Source organism: Raphanus sativus, chromosome 1 (assembly GCF_000801105.2).
Source record: "Raphanus sativus cultivar WK10039 chromosome 1, ASM80110v3, whole genome shotgun sequence".
Taxonomy (NCBI): Eukaryota; Viridiplantae; Streptophyta; class Magnoliopsida; order Brassicales; family Brassicaceae; genus Raphanus; species Raphanus sativus.
Window position 1 is genome coordinate 4540238 of NC_079511.1, and position 18310 is coordinate 4558547.

The following is an 18310-nucleotide window of genomic DNA, read 5'->3' on the forward strand; positions in this document are numbered from 1 at the left end:
ACCTCTTCCTGATACGGCAGCGACGCATTTCATGCGACCACACTAAAATTTCATATATTAAAATTGATATTTCATATATTAAAATTTATTTGTCAGAAAATAATATATGAATTAAGAATTACATATATCCTATCGATTTGGTACTGGCAAAATCATGTATATACAGTATCTACTAAATATTGCTAAAATCATTCACAATCCAACAACCTTAAAATACCAAAACCAAAAAATGAAGCTATCACATTAATCACAAAGATATCAACTTGCAAATCGCGTTTTACTTGAAAGACCTACAAACATGAGGATGCCTCAAAAATTGTCGAGGCATTGAGTACTCTATAAGGAAACAAGAGATCTCTGTCTGAAACTTCAGGATTCATGTTTTATGAACAAGTGGATACAAACATGAATACTACTCATCAAGCGGTTTGCAAACTATGTGCACCAGTGCCTGAACCTAAGCTCACGGTCTGAGGATCATCCTCTACTGCTTGATCATATAAGGACAGCTCGACCTGGTTTCATGTTCCGAACAAAGACTGTGAAAGCATGAAAATGGTCAGGAGAGAAGAAAAGAGCTCCCATTCTCTGGTTAGTGAACATATCAATTCCTACACTCCCATCCTTCAGATTCTCAACGACCTGAAACAACCACTCTGCGTTTCTTACATGATGTTTTTGATTTGGGAAAGTAATGACTTATGGGCTAGAGAGAGAGAGGCCGGTGATTGGTGCTCGCGTCGTAAAGATCCATTCCAGGTATTATCATTAGAGCTGCAGAACCCAGCTGTTAACTCAGAAGGCTGAGATCTTAGCTTGTTCCAGAGAGGTAGCTTCCCACTTAGAGACACACCACTTCCGCTGAATGCTGATGAAGCAAGGACACGGTCTGCATGGGAGGTGAGAAGAGACGAGTACCAACCATGTCCACCGTCTTGGAATGAGGCTGTTGATCGTAAGCAGGAGCATCGTGTGGTCACCAAAGAGGGTTGGGATCCCTGTGGATTAAGCGTAGTATTTGAGAGCGGAAAGCATGTGTGCAACGTAGTAACACTGGAACTCTCCTACTGTAAACACACATGAGCTAAAATCAGAAACTGAAACCAGAGTAGAAGACATACTGAGAGAATACAAAGTGTAAAACAACACCGTGATTGTGTTGCCCATGTAGTCCGTGAAAGCAGACTTGGAGCTCTTCGCAGAAACCACCATAAACCTCCCTCCATAGGAGTCTTACCATCAAGAACAAAAATATTGTTTAATTACATATATAAATAATTACATTCACCCTTGCTAACAATCCCATGGGATATAAAGGAGAGACCTTTTTCTCCTGATTTTTTTTTTTCAAATTAGAGAAAGACGCAATTTTGCAATTGAAATCAAACTCATAAAGCAATGGCAATCGATTGGGGGGGGAGAGAACACTTACTGATCTATAGTGTGTAGTGGGTTTCAGAAACGGAGCTTGATCGGAGACGATTCACCGGAGATTACGTCGGATCCAAATCTAAACCCGAGCTCCCTGCATATTTAATTCTCATCTCCAGATCTTCGCTTGAGGGTTACCAATCACTGGAACTTTCATTTTTTGATCCAAAAAAAAGAACGTAATTTTTATCATTTAAATTTAATCCGAATAAAGATCGAAAGTGATTTGTGGTTAACAGGTTATGTCTGAAGGAAGTGAGATCGAGAAAACCACATGTACTAAATGCAGTACTTTATTTGTTATTCTTTTTAACAACTTAAAATTATTAAGATTGTTGAAAATGATTCAAATACATGTAATGTAACATACACTAGATTTTGATCCGCGCTTTTGAAGCGCGAGATATTTAACAAATATTTTGGTAATTTTTAAAGAATGTGTATTTAAAATATTTTTGCATTTAAATCAGTATTTTTAAATTCAACCCGATTGTGATTATACCGGTTAATCCGGAGATCTGACAATTCAATTTATGTTTTTAAAATATTCATATTAAAAAATCACTAAAACCCGAGACTAACCGATTCAACTGATGGATGACCGATATGTAATCTAATTAGATTTAAATTGTAATAGTTTCATAAATTGTAATCTTATAATCGAAATTTTAAAGTTCACTATTTTGCAATTTATGAAATTATGAACGTTTCTACAAAATTTTAAAGAGAAAATGATAGATATAAAATAACTAAGATTAATTATTGTATTATTTGGAAACATTGATAGTAGTATAAAAATATATTCTTTGGAAACATTGATAGTACTATAAAGAAATAAGTATATTGTTTGGAAACATTGATAGTAGTATAAAGAAATAAATATATTGTTTGGAAATATTGATAGTAGTATAAAGAAATAAGTATATTGTTTGGAAACATTGATAGTAGTATAAAGAAATGAGCATTAATGATTTAATGTATGTTTAATTATAAAGTATAAATGTGTATTTAATTTAAAAACTTATAAAATAAATGTTAGGTCCAACAGAATGTTTCTGTTTTAACAAGATAGATATGAAAATACAGACATAACAAATGGCATAATGAAAACATGTAGAAAATAAAAATAAATAGTAAAGATGAATTTTCTTCGAATGTCTTCTTTATCAATAGAGTATGAACTCTACTAAGACTTCTGCGAGTATCAATAGAGTATGAACTCTACATCACGGAAATGTAAATCATAATAAATTACGTAATTTGCAAGAGTTGGGATGGATGTGTGACATGATTTCACTTATTTGGGAGCGCAAATGAAGTGAAAAGGGAAAACACTTTACAGGAAATGGGATTAGTGGACGACTGGAAATTGAGATGCAAAGTGATGGAATAATTATTACAGTTAAATCAGCATTTGATCTAAGAGACGTTGATGCTAGACACCTGTGAGCGATAGAGAGCGTTACAGCTAGGCTGAAGAATATTTTCTTTTTCCATCTAAAGATTTCATTAAGACGCAGAAGCCAATACATGATATACTACAGACATATATTACGTATATTTTATCATAAAACTAAATATTTCGGACATATGGTGTCTTGTTTTATTTTACATTATAATCAAAAACTGTTTAACATAAAGAAAATAAATTTTATTGCAGTAGAGCCTTGCATATAGAGATGTAAAATTGTGTCTTATTCGTGAACAAGGAGTATGAATATCAGCAACCCGGACCGGTCCGGTCCGACCGCCGGTTCGGTTGAATACTGAATATCAGTATTTTTAAACTCGGATCGAACCGGCGGTCGGATCGGATTCAACCGCGAACCGGACACCAAGCCGGGTTGGATTAATGCCAAAACCCAATCAAAATTGAACCAGTTAAAAACCTATATTGAACCGTTAAAAACCCGGGAACCGGTGATCCAACGAACCGATTAAACCCTGATTTGTATAGAAAACAAAAATTTTGTTAATAAAATTATTAGTTTTTTTAAATAAAAAATATGGTTTGTGACAAACTACAACTCAAGATATTTTTATCTTTAGATCTTTTTTCTTTTTAAGTTTGTGACGTTTCACAAAGTATTATCTTTTTGGGTGAAACTAATAATTGAAAACCTTTTTTTTTGTAAACTATTAATAATTGAAAACTTACGTTTATGTTTTTGATGTTCTATGCAAAACTTTAACACTGTAGTTTTTGATGTTCTGTGCAAAACTTTAACACTGTAGTAAGGAATGGAAGAGAATGATCACGAAATTCTACTTCCATCAAATTCAAACATAGAACAACCGTCACAATGTGTATATATTTTTTTAAAAAGATGATAAAGATTTATAGTGATAAAAACCTGGAAAGTAAACTTTAAATGTATTTTTTCTATTGATTTCGATTTAAACTATTAGATTATTTTATTATTTTTATTACATTTCAGTTTTCTATTTTCTAAATTTATTTGTTAAAATATACATATTATATACAAAACATTATTAAATTCAGTTTAGTACATCAAACCCGGTCGAACCCAATCAAACCAGGTCGAACCATATTGATCCGTGACCTAAAATATTTCCGGTTCGCTTGCCGGTCCGGTTTTAAAAACACTGATGAATATATATTACAGAGGAGCGTAAGGTTTGCAGTAATTACAAGAATCAATCATATATTGACATGTACAGAATAGGGTAACAATGATATTCCTTGACAGCTCATATGATTTTCAGGTCACTGAATCAAGATTTGAACAATATATTTTCTTTGACCAAATTTACAAAATAACTTAATTGGTCAAATATATAAATAAATATTCTTGATTTGTATGTATCAATATGGAAAACCAATTAAAATAAAATAAAATAAAAATGGAAATTTGTGATTTCCCAAGACTAAAAGTTATATTATTTTTTGTCAACGTGTTGGTTTTCATTAACCATATAGTTGACATGTACAGAATATGGTAATAATGATATTCCTTGACAGCTCATATGATTTTCAGGTCACTGCATCTCATCTGATTAGATTAAGATTTGAACAATATGTTTTCTTTGACAAATTTACAAAATAACTTAATTGGTCAAATATATAAATAAATATTCTTGATTTACATGTATCAATATGGAAAATCAATTAAAATAAAATAAAACAAAAATGAAATTTGTGATTCCCAAGACTAAAAGCTATATAAATAGAGGTTCTCTACAAGACGTGAAAAGTCAGGATATTTCTCTTGCTATATATTTTACACAGAAGAAAAAAATATGGCGAACACACAAAATTTGGTGATTTTTTCTCTTGTTGTGATATTAGCAGCTTCAGTGTTTAACACCAACATTTTGGTTTCAGGTTCGTTGAAATTTTACTGTAGTTATTCTGCTTAGTTCGACATGATGGTTTAAAGACAATAATTGAAGAATTAACAAATATCGTATATGTTTTGTGTGGGTTTGTGTAGGTGCGGAGCACGAGAATAAAATCAAGTATACTTACTGCGCTAAGACTTTATGCTCGGACAGCTACTTACCTCATATGTGCTTTTTTGATTGTACTACTAAAGGGTTTCAAACCGGAACTTGTATAGTGCCTACTCCTAATACTCCCTTAAGATGTTGTTGTGGTACCTTGTAGGCATCATCTACCTAATCTAATAAAATATTTAAGAGCTTCGTTTCGTTTTATTTTGTGCACTGATTTAAGGGCTTCATTTATAATTTTCTAGGCTACTAGGCCTGGGCATTCGGGTCGTCGGGTCGGGTTCGGGCCGGGTCCTTTTGGGTCCGGGTCTTTCGGGTCTACGAGTTTATGACCCGATAGGGTAATTTCAAATTTTTGGTTCCGGGTCGGTTCGGGTCTTACCGGGTCCGGGTCGGATCGGGTCTTATATAGTTGGACCCATTCGGGTAATTAGAATTTATCGGTTTGGTTCTGGGTCGGGTTCGGATCGGGTTCGGTTCGGGTTCGACCTAAAAAATATCTAAAAATACCTTAAAAGCATCTGAAAATATTAATATATCTGAAAATATTTGACATTTTATTTAAAATTTGTGTTTTTATTATATTAAAATGTGTATATATATTAAACTATGCGAGATTGATCAATAATTGGTTGTCTCCTAATGGCTGATCCCTTTGCTCTGTAGACAAATAACCCGTCTTCGACTCCCCCTAAATTCATTTTATTTAATTTACATTATTAGTTCGGGTACCCGTCGGGTTTCGGTTTCGGGTCGGGTCGGGTCCAAGACCAGCGGGTCCTCTACAACAAGACCCGATAGGGTAATTTGATCGGATCGGTTCCTACCCGGACCGGGTTTTCTCGGGTCGGTTTCGGGTCGAGTCTTCGGGTCCGGGTAAAATGCCCAGGCCTATAGGCTACTATGATTAATATCGACTGCAAATTACTACTTTATTATAATGCATATATCAAAAAACTGAAAATATAATTTTTCTCAACTGAATCTTTTACAATACACACACAAACGATTAAAGTAGGTAGCACATATATTATATGAAGTGGCTACAGAATGATAACTAAACAACAAAATAAATAGCAAAAAATAAAACCACAAGAGCTAAAGGATCGCTACGAAAAGACGACGATCGTAGTGGCCCTGGCCCTCCATAGTAGAAATGCTCTCCACAGCCGGTACTATGCGTCTTCTTAACGCCGTAGGAGTCAGGCTGAGTAGCTCCTATCTGAAAGTCTCGAGGCGGCAGAAAGGAACGGTTCTTCTCAGCAATCTGTAGGTTGCAGAAATATGCTGTTTTCCTGAATCCTTTTCCTGGAAATTTCCCGGAACATCTGGGTGGTATTGCTCATTCCAGAGCTGTTCAGGTACAGAACCTCCCCACCCCACTGCACTTGGGAGGCATGACCAGAGAGAGTAGTGAATAGCTCGACGGGCCAGTAACCGATCCGGACTACATTCAGGCCCATACCCAACCACCAATGGCCTGAAAGGGGATCCTGAAAATTTTGTTTATTGTTAGCAAACATTAAACCAAATCAAATGCAATTAAATATCCAAGCTGTAACAATCATAATCAAACTTTAAAGTATTTTTATTATAGATGCCTAGGAGTATTAAATGGAATATCAACTATTGAGGGGGGGGGGTTAAATTTTGAATCCATACCGGTCAGTTATCAATATGATCGACTCGTTCTCGATAGTCAATAATACCAATAATAACAGATGGAAACCAAATTGAAATTGTTTTTTGAACGAACCGAACCTTTACTAAAATGATAAACAAACGAATACTAGGTAGGCGAGTTTAAAAGCTCGAAGAGAGTTGCGTTAGCTAAGGTGTCAACAATTGGGGCTTCATGCAAAGAACGAGAGCTTCCAAGGAAGCTTTAAGGATCACCTCTTTCCATAGAAGTTTGTTTATAGTCGTGTGAATTAGAGATGTTGTATAGGGCTGATGTATTTTGGGTTGGCCCAGCCCATATATAAAAATTTAGAACACTAAGTAATTATTCTAAAGCATTTCGGATCAATTTAGAGTTGGACTAATATAAGGATGGGTTTAAATCGGGTTAGGCCCTAGTTAGATTTATAAAAATATAAAATCAATGTTTTATGTTCAAACGACTCTTCTTCTCTCTCCGCCAGTCTCCCTCTTTCCTCCTCTCTCTCGCCGTATCTGGAGGTTAGGCCTTACAATCAATCTGGGTTTAGTTAAGATTTCGAACTAGAGGAAAGTTATGTTCTGTGTTTTTGAAAAATTACTTGTTTGTGTTTGAAATTCATAGCTTTGATAATCTTATAGCTTGATTTGAGCCACTGGTATATACATCGTGTAAGCCTTTTCTCGATGTTGGTTTTGATTCATGTTCCTGATGAGAAAACCCTTGTCACTTGGTTTCGTTTCAGGGTAAGAGGAGGTTTTAACCCGTCTCTTAGCTTCATCTCCGATCAAATCAGATTATCTGTTTGTTATTCGTTATCTCATGTGGTTCTCTGTTTCAGTTTGACTCTAGAATCTGACTTTGTGATTGTGGCAAATATTCTTTTTTATTATTCTCAGATAGCTCATTTGTTTTGATTTTGTAATAAACTCAATTTGTCCTGTTCTTTATATTAGACACAAAGTGTCCCACATCGGAAGTTGGAACTAATATTCACTAGTATATAAGATAGATGGGTCAATCCACTTAAAACCAATTGGTTTTAAGTGTGAAGCCCATTTATCTTAACATGGTATCAGAGCCCACGATCCACAAAGTTCAACCCGATCCACATCGATCCGTGCCCAAAGCTGGCCCATCGATCTTTGCCCATAAATTCCGAGATTGACGCTTAAAGAGCCATCATCTCGAGGGGGCGTATTAGACACAAAGTGTCCCACATCGGAAGTTGGAACTAATATTCACTAGTATATAAGATAGATGGGTCAATCCACTTATCACCAATTGGTTTTAAGTGTGAAGCCCATCTACCTTAACACTTTAGTGTCATAATTGGATTTATCATGAGGGCATGGTTTAGTTCATGAGATGTTAGAGCAGATGTGTACAAGGCTGTTTTGTGTTCTTAGTTCATGAGAGCAAGCGTTGTTAGTTCATGTGTACAAAGTTGAGTTGCAGACGAGGAAAGAGGTTGTGCATTGTGTCACTCTTCACGAGATGATGCGTGATCATGCTTTATGCATTTCCTTAGTTCAATGTGTAGTCAGCACAATTTCACGAGGTTGATCTTTGTTTACTTTCTTGTTTGTTTGTGGACAGCACACAGAAGTAGTGGAATTGAAAAAAGAAAGCAAAGTTGAGATAGCGCAAGAGCAGAAGAAACATTTATCAAAATAGATCATTTTTTTTATGATGTTGTGGTTTGTTTCAAACATTCAAGCATGTTTTGTGACATTCAATAATGATTCCAAACTTTTTGCTATTTTAATCAGAAACTATTTTATTTGATATGTATTACTAATACAATGGTGTTTAAATAGTAAAAAAAATAAATGGTTTAAAGGGTTAAGAAGGGTTCAGCCCTATTTTACATAGTCTAATGGGTTCTAAAAGGGTTAGGGTTCACTTAGGGTTGAGCTTAAGCTAAATAAAGTTGGGTTGGGCTGGACAGCCTATACAACATCCCTAGGTAAGACCGACCATTTGTTGTAGGCTGTGAAGTAGAGCCAAGTGATGGTCCTCAGATCCTATATGAAGGAGTTGAAAGGAGAAGGGGGGAAATGAGAATTAAATGGACATGGAGGAGAGGCGTTTCAGAGGAGGGAGGTTTCGTTATTGTGGTGGTGAGAGATAGCCCAGAGTATCAAAGGGCCCAATTATAAAGTTGGACGAATGTGAAAAATTTAACCTCGTTAAAGAAAAGATTACGTGGGAGCAACCCATATCCTTTTTTGGTCAATAGTTAATCTTAAAATGACTTTATGTATATAGATAAGTAATAGTAACCTTCATGTCAAAAAAGGAATAATAATAACTTACCTTCCAAATCTGGAAGGCTATATCGAATTGGTCTCCCCCAATAGTCGAAGTCCCGCTGATGGCTCCTCCTAGGGCGACATGTCTGTTGACATGCACAAATCCTTTACCATAGTGGTTGTAACACCCGGTGGTAAGATAGGCATCTCCCTGAAATTTACGAAGATTCAACCAAATAAACTTGAATTGGTTGTTACGTTTCAAATTTACACAGACTATTTTATTGACCATTTGGAATGTTCTTATTACCCCTGATTTCTTTGTCTCGTTTCGCATGGTTCCTATGATTATCAAAGTTTGTCTAGAAGCCCAATTACGTCTTTATCTTACATGTCTCGTTTCACATAGTTCATATGATTATCAAAGTTTGTTCTAGAAGCCCAATTACATTTTTTTCTCTTTCAGCTAAAGCCCAATAACTTTGTTAACCTTTTTCTTTCTTTTGAAACTAAATTAATGAACATTGTAAACCATACTTAATAGGTATGACCAAAGATAAAAGCACACTACACGTCAAATCATTCAGGTATATACGTGCGGATTGTTATATATATATATACGTTTCTTCTCAAAATTTATAGTATTATTATATTACAGGATCCTATGATTATCAAAGTTTGTTCTAGAAGCCCAGTTACATTTTTTTCTCTTTCAGCTAAAGCCCAATAACTTTGTTAACCTTTTTCTTTCTTTTTTTTTTTTTTTTTGGCTAAAATTTGGCGCCTTTTTCTTTCTTTTGAAACTAAATTAATGAACATTGTAAACCATACTTATCTTATGTGCGAATTGTTCTATATATATGTTTCTTCTCAAAATTTATAGTATTATAGGAGACCTAATAGAACTGCATTAGTTCCTAATAACAGTAGTGATAATAAAATAGTTCTGCTAAGTGTATTTGTTAATATTAGAAAGCAAAAAAGAAGAAGAGAAAACTCACCGTCCAATATGTGAACAGTCTAGGCTGGTGATCGCCATACTTGTACGGGTAGACCTAAGTATCACAATCAACTTTATGGTTAGACATTGGCATACATAAATTTCTGATGTATTCTGAGTAACATGAAATAAGTATAATTTGATAACATTACCTGCCAACCCGTCTCCAGCGTGTTAAGGTCGTTGTTTTCGTAACTTCCGGACGTGACCCAGATTTGAGCCAAACTGAAGTCGTCCTCTGACTCCACGACTGGGTTCCAGACGCTTAGCGTGGCTTTCGCTCCATATATGGGTAGATCTCTCACGTACCCTACAGCATACTGTTTTTCACCAAAGTACACATCAGTTATTCATGTTGGGAATAATAATAAACTGTTCGAATACACAGTGCACAGATATAGACCAAACTTAAATATATGTTAAACTAATAACGCCTATTCTAACCGAATGAAAGAAGCTTGCCTGATGCCCTCGGGTAGCTCTGTCTGCGGCGTCAGAAATCAGGGGACCGTATTTCCCCTCTGAAAGTTCAGCTTCAGCTTCAACGCGTCGTATAGGAAAGTCCCATGAGGGCACGCTGTTCCATTGCGGTGCCACACCTGCCAGCCGAATCCTCCTTCTTCTGTCTTTACCATCCCGCTGGGGTACTCCTGTTTACAGAAAACAAATAGGGAGTTAGACATGAAAAGATGATATATGGATTGTGCTACCAACTTCAAACATTCATAAAATCATTAAACGGAGTGGTTTTGGTGAAGTCATTAGTTAAAACTAAGGTTTGAAAGTATCAAAAGAGAGATTGTGGAGTATTGAGCAGTGAAGATGAATAAGCTTACAAGGCCTTTCAAGTGTTGCGGGTAATCGTTTAACAAATGTCAACTCAGGACTGTTTAAAACTTGTTTTGCATTCAGCATGACAATCAGGCTCATCTCAAGATAACTAGGAGCTTAAAGAATTTCCATGAAAGCTCTCCTTGTTAGTCACCAATAACCAGGGAAGTTCTAGTTGTAACTACATGCATCGCAAGGGGATAATGGAGAAGTTCGCTCGAGAAAGAAAAAAACAGTAGTGAACGGAAAAGTGGGTACTAATCAAATGTCAAAGGCATGTTCAAAGGATTCTGATGAGGTTTAAGACAGAACAAGACATGTACAAATTGAAACAAATTAGTTACACAACTGAGAAAAAGTATACACCAAGGATTATAGAGAATGTAAAATACCTGGAATGAGTGGTTTTGCAACATGGGACTCTTTAAAGACGGTTGATCCTTCGTGTTGATGCACTCTATGATATCGCCGTCGGGACTCTGAATCGTCAAGAGTGGTGCCGAAAGTCCGCAGAAACTGAAAGACGTAGATGACATAAGAATCATCACGAAAAAAGACAACATGATGATTCTTATGTCAGAGAGGGGTTGTCGAAATAGATCAAGCAGTGATGATGGAGTTTGGCGAGAACGGAATAGAGTAAAACATGGAGAGAAGTTGTTGTTAGTGGAGGTGATAAAGAGGATAACAGATAAGGGAGTAAGAAATAAACTCAGTCTGTTGATATCCAAGAGAGTGAAAGAGATGGAAGATGTCTTGCAACTCTGGTTTGCAACTAGAGTTTGATTAGCTTTCTTATCAATTTTCAGTTGTATAGATTTCCAGTGTAATCATGGGTAGCAAAACATTTTGTACAAAAGCTTTTTTTGAGGAATACAATTTAACATTCTTTCAGAAAAAAAAAAAGAAATAGATTAAAAATGATTAATGCAAATGACGACAGAGAGGAGAGAAATTGAAGCATGGAGAGTCAGTCCACTATAGTGAAAATATGAATTGTGGAGAGAATGAAAAAGAACTTTTCAAACGTACTTCACGTACAAGAAATATCGAAAAGAGGAATAGAGGAATAGAGTTTGGCGAGAACGGAATAGAGTAAACATGGAGAGAAGTTGTTGTTAGTGGAGGTGATAAAGAGGATAACAGATAAGGGAGTAAGAAATAACTCAGTCTGTTGATATCCAAGAGAGTGAAGAGATGGAAGATGTCTTGCAACTCTGGTTTGCAACTAGAGTTTGATTAGCTTTCTTATCAATTTTCAGTTGTATAGATTTCCAGTGTAATCATGGGTAGCAAAACATTTTGTACAAAAGCTTTTTTGAGGAATACAATTTAACATTCTTTCAGAAAAAAAAAAGAAATAGATTAAAAATGATTAATGCAAATGACGACAGAGGAGAGAAATTGAAGCATGGAGAGTCAGTCCACTATAGTGAAAATATGAATTGTGGAGAGAATGAAAAAGAACTTTTCAAACGTACTTCACGTACAAGAAATATCGAAAAGAGGAATAGAGGAATAGAGTTTGGCGAGAACGGAATAGAGTAAAACATGGAGAGAAGTTGTTGTTAGTGGAGGTGATAAAGAGGATAACAGATAAGGGAGTAAGAAATAAACTCAGTCTGTTGATATCCAAGAGAGTGAAGAGATGGAAGATGTCTTGCAACTCTGGTTTGCAACTAGAGTTTGATTAGCTTTCTTATCAATTTTCAGTTGTATAGATTTCCAGTGTAATCATGGGTAGCAAAACATTTTGTACAAAAGCTTTTTTTGAGGAATACAATTTAACATTCTTTCAGAAAAAAAAAAAGAAATAGATTAAAAATGATTAATGCAAATGACGACAGAGAGGAGAGAAATTGAAGCATGGAGAGTCAGTCCACTATAGTGAAAATATGAATTGTGGAGAGAATGAAAAAGAACTTTTCAAACGTACTTCACGTACAAGAAATATCGAAAAGAGGATTTTTTGAAGAGCATTCCCAACGTGGGATTTTTATTCCAGTATTCAGACAAAAATAAGTTACATTTGAAAAACACAAGTAAAATAGAGAGGGAAATATCACAACTAAAAGCCCTTTTCTCAAAAAAAAAAAAGAAATATCTCAACAGAATTTTTAAAACATTCTTTTGTAATGTTATATATCTTATATTTTTAAATCAGTAAGACTTTACAAAATGAAATTAATGTTTTTAAACTTCTCAAAATTTTATTATTAATTGACAAAAACTATATTGAAAATATAAAAAAGAAATGTATTTTTATGAAATATTTTTTTTCCAAAACATGTATAATTTTGAAATAGATAAATAACTTATATTACTTATATAATTAATAAAAATAAAAGTTCTGAGTCACGAGAAAGATGACAATTTGATTCATTCTCAATTCTGGTTCACAGTTATTCATTTCGAGTAACATATCTGCTTTTGTTTTTTTTCTCTCTTTCTCTTTTTACTTTTCTATTTCTTTTATTTTAAACATTTCTAAGCAATTTTGGGTGAGACCCATATATACTGGTGCTGTTAAATACTGCCAAGTGAACCCACATATTCATTTGCAGTGGTTTTAGCTTTTGTTAAAAACAAAATACAATTATTTAACTAAAATCATACTAAAATAATCTTATATAATATATTAGATATTATATAGTTCTCCCCATGCTCTTCTAACTATAAAAATTTCAATTTAGCAAAAAATAAAAACTATAGAAATTTCAATCCTAAAAGCACGGCACACAAGAAATAAAAAAATATTTCACCGGAAAAGATTTCGTTGGGTTTTCCTCTCTGGAAACGTAAAATATAATTAAAAAAATTCCTAAAACGACCGTTCTAAAAATATTGATTTAAAAAAAAAAAAATTAGAGCGAGAGAAAGAAGAGAAAAAACAAAGATTTTACCTGGCATCGAGTATCACTTGCGACTGTCTGATGATGATATAATATTTCCTTATCCGTTTCTGGAAATTCCCAAAATAGAAACCTTTGACCAAAGTGGCAACCACCACCATGCGGTCCCCCACACTCTATCTCTCTCTCTTTGACATTTGTGTCTATTAGTTGGATTCATTACTTGTTTAACAGGTCTTTTTTTTTGAATCTTTGTTTAACCGGTTTTGACAAGTGTAATTTGAAGACAAAACATAAATACAGAAAAAACTGTTGATGCAACATTTCGATTCTGATAAGTAAATCATATAATCATGAAAACCATTTCATGATTTTATCAATATTTTAATTAGACTTTATCTATTTAATTCATTTAGTTATTAGATATTAGTTTCACATGCTTTTGAACATTCCCCTTCCTAAACAAAATAGTCATATTTTAATATGTAGTTTGCTTTACTTGGATATTATATACTATACATGAGAAATTGTAATCGTTAAGTAATACTATATATTTAACTTTACCTTGGAAACAAGTGGTGATCCTTAATTACCTTTCTAGGTTATACCACTAACTTGTTTTTTATTTGTTTGACGCAAACATTCTAGCTGAATGAAGCAAAACTATTATAACTATCCGAAAGAAAAATATTAAGCGACGATAGTTATTTAGTGGTCACTTGTCCGAGTAGGCCACATCAATTATTTCTTCCTTTTCCGTTCTTTTGATATTTGTGAAGGTGTGTTTCTCAAACTAATGTTTTTTTTTTGACAAAAGTTTCTCAAACTAATGTTTTCGATTAAATATGGTAAAAATAATTACATAAATGTAAAGTGTTAATTTTCCTACAACTAAATAACGTACGGAGTTTATATCGAAATAGAGCAGAGAGGATGAGTAAAAATGAGCAATGACAACCGACCGGAGATAAAGTTAAGCATGCAGGGTCCACAGTCCACTATACTGAAAAATGAGAATTGCGAAGAGAATGCAAAAAAAACCAGAAAACTCTGCAAGCGTACTTCTTTTTTTTTTTTGCTAAATCTGCAAGCGTACTTCACCACAAGAAATATCGAAAAGAGGTTATGTTTTAACTATGCAATAATCTCATTAATTAAAGTACATGTCAACCATTATATAACTTACGAATAAAAAAAGATATTACACAACTTTGATCAACTATAAGGTGATCAATGCAAAGAGATAAAACTTTTGGATAAACAGATTCCAACTGAATAAGTTAAATGAATAAATCAACGACATGTATGTTTTGAATAAAGTTTAGAATTTGAGTTTATTGTCTTTTTTACCTAATGTAAAAATCAATAGTATTAAAATTGGATAATGACCGGTTGATATATTTCAGTCCGACTTATTTTATAACTGCATTTTAATTATTATCTAAATATATTATGTAATCACATCCATAACCACCTTCTAAACATAACCAACTTGATGTAAGTGACTCTTTTTTTATAAGAACAGACTTTGTAAAATCTCCCTCCCCCTTCCCTTTACTTCCTATAAAATTGGGATTTCTATAATATTGGGATCCAGTACTTTCATCTAAAAACAGATGATATTCACGTACATATCATATATTCTTGGCATAAAAAAAAATATGACATATATATGACCTCAGTTATTCGACAAAAGAAAATTATTATGCACTCCAACTCATCACCTATAGACCAAAGGAGAAGGAAACCATTAAATTAAAGTGATAAAGTTTTCGACTACAATACAATTAACATCGACATCTATCTATATATATATATATATATATATATATATATAGTGAAAATAAACAAATGAACACAGGTAAAAAGATATATAAAATCAGATTAACTTCGAAAGAAAATAGTTTACTATGTTTTACCAGAAAAAAATAGTTTACCATGTAATAATATATTGAGGCCATATTATGAGTGCCTATCGAGAATCTATGCAGAAGTTTCTTTTAAATTGTTGTGTTGAACAACTCATGTGGTTGTTTATGAAATCACTCTGCTGCTTTCCTTTATTCCAGTTATTGGTTTGAGATAACAAAATTATAGTCGAATTTTTAACCATGGTTTTTAAGCATAAGATTTTTTGAAGTTTGATGATTTGGATAATTTAAAAGTTTTGACTAGACAAATATTCAGGTAATTTGATTAATAATTAGTATTTTTATTATATTTGGTTATTTAAAAATCAACTATAACTAATATTTGTAGGTGTGTAAACAGTCGGTTCGCGATTAGGTTCCAGTTCAGTTTCAGATAATTTTAGAATTTAAGATAACAATATTCGGGTAATTCAGTTAATAAATATTATTTTTAATATATTTGGCTATTTACAAATTAAATATAGCTAATATTTAGGTATTTTAAACATTGAGTTCATAGTTTAGTTCTGGTTTAGTTTTCTTTTTTGCTTCTAAAAATATATGATATTTTTGGTTATTTATAATCCGGTTCAGTTTTGGTTTCGATTTTTCAGTTCTGGATAAATGTATCTACACCTACAATATCTTTTATAGAAATTACCTAAAAAGGAAATTTAATTCAGAAAATAAATCTGCACTTTCAAAATCTATTTTCTGTATTTAAAAATGTATTTTAAAATATATTTATTTTTAATTCAGAAAATATATATTTTAAGGTTTTATATAACACATGTATAATTACAAAAAAATACAAAAAATAATTAAATTTTTCAAAACAAAATTTAAAATAAAAAGAGTGGGTCAGAATCTAGTTTCTCGTTAAATTTGAAACTTACCTGGATGTAACATCTGTTAATGAAATCCAAATTAAACATTAGTTTTGTAACTTTGTTGGACAAAATATCTAATTTCAGGCTAGATTTGGAATATCTCATAATAAATTCAGTGAATTACATGTTTGGGTTCTAAATAGCTGGATAATTAGGTTAAACTTTGCGCCTTACGCCTAGTTGATCTATAAAATTCAAATAATATTACATGAAGTATTTTATTTCCAACAGTAACAAATATAATTATTAAATTATGATTAATTGAATGGATTTATTTTTTTTGGCGCAATTTGAAATTTGATATATGGGGCTTTTGTCATATTAATAATCGAAAAGCCTATCTACTGTATTGTGAAAGACATTATGAATGGGCCACTTACTTTTCTTTTATTTTATTGTGACGATAAGAGAAAAAATGGAACCATCGAGCAAAAAACTGGAAAAACACTTCTATCTAGAACTGGGCACATAAACAAAACCTGAAAACTCAATCAAACCTGATCCGATAAAATTAAACTGAACTTAATACTGATTTTTGGGTTATGGATATTATCTGAACTCGAATCTACATAGATATCCGATAAAACCCGAAACATTCAAACTCTGCAAAAACCTTATTCCAACGTGATAAACAAATTTTAATATTTATCTAAATTAATTAGATATTATTGAACATCTAAAATAATTATTTGTTATATGAATATTGATGGTTAAGGTGGTGGTTGAAACTTGAAGTAGATTTTGTTTTGTTTTCATTGAATAATGCTTCTCATTTTATGAGAACCAAGTTCTCGTTTATACTTTCATTTATTTGGTTTTCATTCTATCAATAACTATGTTTACTTTGATTTTGAATGATCACCTTTGATATTCCCTTCTTGTTGAATCGATTTTACTTATATTTTGATTATAAAATATGTACAAGTTAGGTACTTTTTAAAACCGTAAAACTAATTTTGCTTAATTTTGATTATAAAGTAGTTACAATCAGATATTTTTAAATCGAAGAATTTAACGGGATCTGAATCCGAAAGTACATCGGCTTGTACTCGTTCTTTGAAGATTTATTTAACCCGACCCGAACCCGATAAAATCCAAATGGTCCCAAACCGAACTTTCTTATAACTTCAATGGAACTGATTTTGATAAATCAAAATCAGTCAAAATTTATCCAATTAGACAAATTTTTTGATAAATTCAAAAAATCGAGATCCGATTAGACAAAACCAAAACTCGATTGGGACTATGTATGCAGGCCTAATTCTAACTAAACAATTTTGGTAATAGATAATAGATAATAGATAATAGAAGATAATAGATATATATATATAACATATATGTGTCTAGGATCTTGGATGTGGAAAAAATTGATTAAGCTAAGGAGTTTAGCTTATCAATTTATCCAAGTGGAGATAAATAATGGGGCTAACACTTTCTTTCTGGTTGGATAATTGGTCTACTTTGGGCAAACTGATTGATCTAACTGGAGAAGGGGGGTGTGCAGTCTTGGGTATTCCGTTGCATTCTACGGTGGAAAGAGCCATTCAAATATACAAAACAAGGATGCATCGAGTACCGGTTTATCGACAGATTGATCATGAAGTGCTGAACCTGAAAAGGAGAGGATAAATATGATGGAAGACGTGTGTTTATGGAGGAGGGAAACTGGAGAGTTCAGAAAGGGGTTCAGTACTTTTCACACTTGGAATCTTACTCGAGTCCATTCGCCTAAGATTCTATGGAGTAAAGGCATATGGATCAAGGAAGCCACACCGAAGTTTGCTTTCATTACTTGGTTAGCAATGAGAAACAGGTTGGCAACTGGAGATAGGATCCTTCATTGGAATCCTCTTGCAAATGCTACATGTTGGTTATGTAAAGAGGATTTGGAAACAAGGGATCATCTATTTTTTGACTGCTCATACTCGAAGTTAGTTTGGAAGGAGACTATTGGTAGTTGGCAGGTCGTGGAGAGGTTTACAAATGGGAACATGTAACTCAGGAAGT

At 33.2% G+C, this 18310-nt stretch overlaps 2 long non-coding RNA genes and 2 pseudogenes across 2 annotated transcripts; 2 read left to right on the forward strand and 2 right to left on the reverse strand.

Moving 5' to 3' along the window:
• Positions 1-214: 214 nt before the first annotated feature.
• Positions 215-1306, reverse strand: LOC108838954 (inactive beta-amylase 9-like; annotated as a pseudogene).
• A 3352-nt stretch (positions 1307-4658) lies between these two features.
• LOC130503928 (uncharacterized) lies at positions 4659-5109 on the forward strand. The gene is made up of 2 exons (XR_008941078.1): positions 4659-4777; positions 4887-5109. It is a non-coding gene; the product is annotated as an uncharacterized LOC130503928 (long non-coding RNA).
• Positions 5110-5852: 743 nt separating this feature from the next.
• LOC130495714 (uncharacterized) lies at positions 5853-9157 on the reverse strand (annotated as a pseudogene).
• On the forward strand, positions 6995-7536 carry LOC108855844 (uncharacterized). The gene is made up of 2 exons (XR_001950132.2): positions 6995-7086; positions 7311-7536. It is a non-coding gene; the product is annotated as an uncharacterized LOC108855844 (long non-coding RNA).
• Positions 9158-18310: the final 9153 nt, after the last annotated feature.